This window comes from Cyanistes caeruleus, chromosome 16 (assembly GCF_971803275.1).
Source record: "Cyanistes caeruleus chromosome 16, bCyaCae1.hap1.1, whole genome shotgun sequence".
Lineage (NCBI taxonomy): Eukaryota > Metazoa > Chordata > Aves > Passeriformes > Paridae > Cyanistes > Cyanistes caeruleus.
In genome coordinates this window covers 11,043,430-11,049,719 of record NC_141716.1, presented here as the reverse complement: position 1 = coordinate 11,049,719, position 6,290 = coordinate 11,043,430, and the positions used below count along the sequence as shown (strand labels likewise).

The window sequence follows — 6,290 nt, the reverse complement described above, 5'->3', positions numbered from 1 at the left end:
TCCTTTCCAGGATGTCATAAAGGGAATAATAGTGGTACAAACGATCAGACATATTTATAAACAAGATATTATGGTTTTTTAAATCTCCAACAACCCCCCACAGAGTAACATTTGTATAAACTGTCATAAAAAGGAACTTTCATGGGAAGTACAGGAGGAGAAAAATCAGTATATTTCCAGCTAATCAGATGAAAACAGTAACTACTATGTAATTATTGCAAGAAAGTTGTTCCATCTGTACTCAGGCAAAACTTTGCAGCATCCCTGCTATTTAAATCTGCAATTTGTCCTTGCTGCAGATATAAAATATAACCATGACACAAGAACAAATGAGAAACGATGCCTTGGGGGAGAATAAGTTTAGGCTGGAAATTAGAAGGATTCCAGCAGTAAAAGGAATGAAGTATTTGAGCATCCTTCAGCTTGGAGTAGGAAGAATGAAAAAGCCTGGATGGTTTTGTCTGGTGTGTCATTAACTTCACCCAAAAAAGATTTGCAGCAGGCTGTAGAAATTCGAGCTTTTGGACTGAAAGCCACGAGTCCATCTGAGCTGCTTGTGAATCCAAATCCATGTGTGGGCTCGTAAAAGCAGCCAAGGGAGGTCTCCAAGAGCCCGTGGTGGGCAGGTGTGTGCAGCACCCCAAAACCCCGAGCCTGGCAGCAGCCAGAGCTGGGCAGGAACCAGGGATGTGTCCCAGTGGGATTGATGATTCCCAGGGGAAGCACAGCCAAAGCTCACTCAGGGCTCTCTGCCAAGGTGTGCACACTTGAGAAAGTCCAGACTGACATTACCCAGCCCAGATAAGCTGAGCTTTCATTTCCAAGGCTGCCAGCGTTCGCTTTTGTGAGAGTGACACTTGGAGAGGAAAAAAGAGCTTTTGTTTTTGACCTTCACAACAGGGGGCAGAAGCCCATGTCCAACAAAATAATGTGCCATACCTTTAAGGCTCTTTGTGTGTGTGTGTTGATTGTAGCTTGGATTTTTTTGTGGATTATTCTTTTTTCTTTTTTTTTTTAGCTCTGGAGTAGTTCCAGGTCACATAAAAGCCATCTCCAGCAGAGGCACAAAAAGATCACAGCAAAGAAGCAGAGAGCAATTCTGTTGTGTGATTATTTGACCTTGACCCTCTAATTGCAATGGAGAAAAGGCCACTGAAAATGTCTTTGGGCCTATGAAGTTTGCAGGATGCAAGACACTCCATGTCAAGGCACAGCCATGTGGTTAAATAACAATCAAAATAGCCAATATTTGCTGTGACAAACATGGGGCAGGGAGCTTGAGGTACGGCAGGGTGAGAACAGTGTGGGAATTGTTCTACTGCTGCTTTTGATTTAAGCAATTTAGCAATTATCATTATTTCTAATCACTGCTCTCACAGACCTGAACTGGCAGAGGGAAGAGAGATTCCCCAGCTGACAGAGACCAGAGCCAAAGGCAGAAGGAAATCCAAATGCAAGGTGAGGGTGAAGAAGGTGCTGCTGTGGCCATGTGAACCTGCACTCAGAAACAGAATGTATTAATAAAGTGCTGTTCTGAGCCAGGGAGGGACGAGGAGGAAGACTCAGCTCCTTGCCAAAGAAGGTGAAAGGGACCCATCAGCTATAGAGAACTGTTTTAATTTAACACCTTTATCAAGGATAGGCTTTTAAGCAGGATCAATTGGAATCATTGACAGCAAACACAGACGACCACAGCAAGTAAACAACATTAAATGTGTTTGGCTCTATTGTGCCCACTGGCTTGAGGGCTTTGGATTCAATTCTTTCCTGATGGGACAGCAGACCAGGCTGGTATACAATGCCCACTCTGACCACAGAAACACAGAGGATCTTTATTGTTGCTATGCAACATTCCAACATTGCAATTATTTGACAACTTTATGCCCCCAATGTCCTCAGTTTGTTTCACTGTCTGCTAGCTGGAGCACCAGCTTCTGCAGCTTCACTCTCTTTCAGTCAGCATCACACTGCTGTCCTTCCCCTTTGAGTATGGGCAGGGTATTGCTGCCTCCAGGGCAAAAAACAAACCCCACAAACCAAAAAAAAAAACCCAACACAGCAAACCCCCAAATCCCTGAGGCCCCCAGACCCCATTGTTAGCCCTTCATCCTCAGGACAAGGCTCACACCACGGAGCTGCTCCTCCATCTGGAAAGCAATAGAGCTTTGTTTTGTTTTCTTGTTTTGTTTTCTTCAGTGACAGTTTTATTACAGGAAGAAAAATGAATATTTGTATTTGCAGCACTTGTCATGCTGCTTGTGGAGTAGTGAAAAAGGATAAAGTTGCATCAGAACTGATGCAGCTGCAGACCAACCCATCCCTCTTTCCCCTCCCTCAGCCTCCCTCCTGCAACTTATCTTCCTATTTATCTCATGTGCCAGTGTTTCAGATTGAAAAAAATCCTCTGGGAAGACCATTAGCCATCTTCAGCTGGGCAAGGCCCTACCAACAAAATTCTGCTCTTTACATCCAACTTGTAAAAGTGAGACACAAAATTTGCAGCACAGGACTTTAGAAGCTGCTCAATCTACTCTTTCTGGAAACGTGGAGGAGAGCTCCATATGCTGAACACCTGCACAGATCTGTTAAGTAACCAGTCACTTTAGGAATCTGATACCATGTAGAGATGGTTTCAGGTAGCTGGAGGTGAGTACATTCCTCCAACAAACCCAGGAGCACCAAGTGTCCAGCACTGTGCCAAACTGAAGGAGCAAAATTTTAAACATCCTGAGCAAAGATCTCCACAAAGCTGTCACAGCACCTTCCCCTTGAGTATGTGAATTGGTACATCCAGGTGGAATCCCAGCAGGAGCACACAAAACCCTGAGCTGCATCTGAAAACACCCCAGGACCTGTTGATCAGAGGAGCTACAGCCCCAAAATGCCATGGCACAGCCCCTCCCTGGCAGCAGAAGCAGACCCAGAGCTTCTCAATCTCTTGCAAAGACAAAAAGTTCAAGGTGCAGGACTTGACCTTGCTCAGATATTTTTACAGAGGCTAGAAGTTACCTTGCTTTTTATAACAGTTCTTTACATTGCCAATGCACTTTGAAACACTAACAAAACTCTAACTAGTACCACTTTGATATAAATAAGCAGACATATGCACAGTGATCTTTAACTCCCTTATCTCCACCAACCTTTAAGCTCCTGCTGGAACTTACAGTGTCGCAATAGTCACCAGCCTGTGAGAGGGCTCAGCAGCAGAGAAAACAGAGCTAAGCCTTAAAAAATGGGTTTCCATGACTGAAGAAATAACACCTCTTTCCATGCTCAGTGTAAATAATGCTGGGTTCAGTGGGGACCCCTTGGGAGGGGAATCAATCCCACCCAGAGGAAATAAAGTGGTGCCATTTGTATGCTAAAAGAAGAGCAGCACAAGCCAGTTACAGTAATGACCCATAAAAGTGAAATCACAGGAGCAGGGCTCTGGCTCTGCGATTTATACCTCTCCACTGGTAAATAATGGGGACTCTTGCTGTTTTTCTCTTTCTTGTACAAGAGTTCCCATCATCTGAGCTGGAATTGAAAATGCAAAGTGAAACAGATGTTTGTCAGAGCCCTGGAACTGCAACTCTCTGCACCTCAAAGGGAAAGGTAACAGTTTGCATTTCAGACCTGTCTATGCAATGCTAAATAGGGAACTTGTTAAAAGGTCACCAGCCTTCACCAGTGCCGAGACACAGAAGTGTCACCCAGTGCTCAGTTCAGTGCCAGAAATGTGTTAACATCCCAGTCAGATCTCAGCTAAATGCCACTTTCTCAGCTGGAGTCTGGAGTTACAGCTCATGCCTGCTTCCCGTGCTGGCTTTGTGGAGATCCTCACCCAGGGGAACATCCTGCCCTGTAGACGGGCAAGGAGCAGAGTCTGGAGATGTTTTCTTACCCGGCATCTGAACCTCCACAGCTCTGCACATCTGCTCCTGTAACAGCTCCACAGCTTTCTGTCCTGGGAAACACTGGCACAGTGTGGCTGCCCTTGGATCCCTGGAAGTGTCCAAGGCCAGGCTGGATGGGGTTTGGAACAACCTGGGATAGTGGGAGGTGTGGGATTTGGATGGCAGGGGATTTGGAACAGGAATGTCTTTAAGGTGCCTGCAACCCAAACCATGCTGGGATTCAAAAGAGGGAGCAGGGAACAGCAGAGGGGGGTGCAGGAAGGACAGGCTGTCCTGAAGGGAGGCACAGGACCAGGGAGAGACAAGCAGGTCCAGCAGACATCCCAGGAGAGCTACACGAGGGGAGGAAGAATCAAGGCTGGGCAAAGACAGCAAGGAGCAAGGCCAGGCTTAGCACATGCACAGCCCTGCCCAAGGAAGGAAAAGGATTAACAGTCTGAGTTTAAATGCAGCCCCCAGGCAAGGGCTGGAGGCCCAGGTGAAGCTCAGCAGGACAATTAGAGCCTGTTAGGGCCCTACAATAGCAACCCTAATACATTTGCCTTGCTCTAATATCCCAGTCCTGGTGCTAGAGGAATTTACATTTTGTTTCTGCATCTCTCTGTAGGAACAGAATTTTTCTCTGCATTGTGTGGAGGAAAATATGGGTCCCTGAGACATAAATCTCTGCAGGAGGATTTTCTCTGTGCACTGCACATTTTAGGTGTAAGACCTGTGCAGGTCCATGGACACCCTTGTCTTACTTTTGGCTCACCAGGGCCAGCCTGACCCCTGGCTCAGTGTGACACAGATCCTGCTCAAGGCTGCTTGCTCCAAGCAAACCCAGCTGGATTTTATTCCTCATGTCTTTGTCCAACCCTGGAAAAAAATTGAAATTCCCTCCTTTTGTAGCTCAGAACTGATCCATGAGCTACAGAACACAGGTCCACAGCAAACATCACTGTTTCCTTGAAGACTTTTTCTCTGCATTGACCTTGGTTTTCACCATGCTGTGCAGCGCTCAGAAAAAAGCTGCAGAGAGGTGATTCCAGGGGCAAGGTTAAAAAGCTGGCCCAGAGGTGCCTCATCCCAGTGGCAGGAAAGAGTATTTGTACCATGATCACCAGTTTGTAGCTGGTGTGGAAATCCCTAACGGGGCTTTGGGAACAGATCTCTCATCTCAGGCAGACATTTCATGCCACCACTGGGATCAGGCAGTGGAGAGTAGCAGGGGTTATGTTTAGGGTGACCTGGGATGGGTGATGGGATCTGGGCTGGGTGGTGATGGGATCTGGGATGGCTGGTGATGGGATCTGGGATGGGTGATGGTGGGATCTGGGATGGGTGATGATGGGACCTGGGATGGCTGGTGTTGATGGGATCTGGGATGAGTGGTGATGAGATCTGGGATGGGTGATGATGGGATCTGGGATGGGTGGTGATGATGGGATCTGGGATGGGTGATGGGATCTGGGATGGGTGGTGATGGGATCTGGGATGGGTGATAGGATCTGGGATGGGTGGTGATGATAGGATCTGGGATGGGTGGTGATGATGGGATCTGGGATGGGTGGTGATGGGATCTGGGATGGGTGATGGGATCTGGGATGGGTGGTGATGAGATCTGGGATGGGTGATGGTGGGATCTGGGATGGCTGGTGATGGGATCTGGGATGGGTGGTGGTGATGGGATCTGGGATGGGTGGTGGTGATGGGATCTGGGATGGGTGATGGTGGGATCTGGGATGGGTGATGGTGGGATCTGGGATGTTTCCTGATGCTGAGGCACACAGAGCTCTGTGACATCCATTGAGGCACAGAAGTGGAGCCTCCATCTGATGCTGGAGCTCATACAAAGCCAGGAAAGAATAGAATCATTGTCAGTTTTGGGGTGGATGAGCAGCTGCAGGAGGTGGGAGTTTTTTCCCAATTGGTGTTACTTTACTCATGGGGACTTGTTACATTTTCATCAATTAATCAGACTCACCCAAGTCACTTAAACACCCCCATGAAGCTCAGAGTTTGACACAGAGCCCTTGTAGAGCTAAAATAAGCATCACAAAGTGTTTTGTTTTTTTCCTGAAGACTTTTAATAAGTAACCAAAGAGCACAATGAAATTATAAAACTGAAACAAAAAAATGCCCAAGAGACATTTTCATGTTTACCTTGTGTGCATTAAAATATATAATAAGGCTTTATGAAATAGGCTGTGTTTCTCCTGCAGACATTCACGGTGTGTAATAGGGCTCATTTGAATTGGAGAAAAGTCTTGGAATCACTCTAGACATAATCTTGGAACTATTCCAGTAAATTCAATTTATTTTGGACTATACATGTGGGTCTGACTGAGCCTTGGAAGATTTGGGAGGATTTTTGGAACCTCTGTGTTAGACTTTTATCTCTGTTACAGA

At 46.6% G+C, this 6,290-nt stretch overlaps 1 long non-coding RNA gene across 1 annotated transcript; it reads right to left on the bottom strand.

Annotated features, from left to right (window-relative positions):
* Positions 1 to 1,601: 1,601 nt before the first annotated feature.
* On the bottom strand, positions 1,602 to 4,336 carry LOC147650189 (uncharacterized). The gene is made up of 2 exons (XR_015277013.1): positions 3,887 to 4,336; positions 1,602 to 3,519 (listed from the first exon to the last, which is right to left on the bottom strand). It is a non-coding gene; the product is annotated as an uncharacterized LOC147650189 (long non-coding RNA).
* Between the last annotated feature and the right edge of the window lie 1,954 nt (positions 4,337 to 6,290).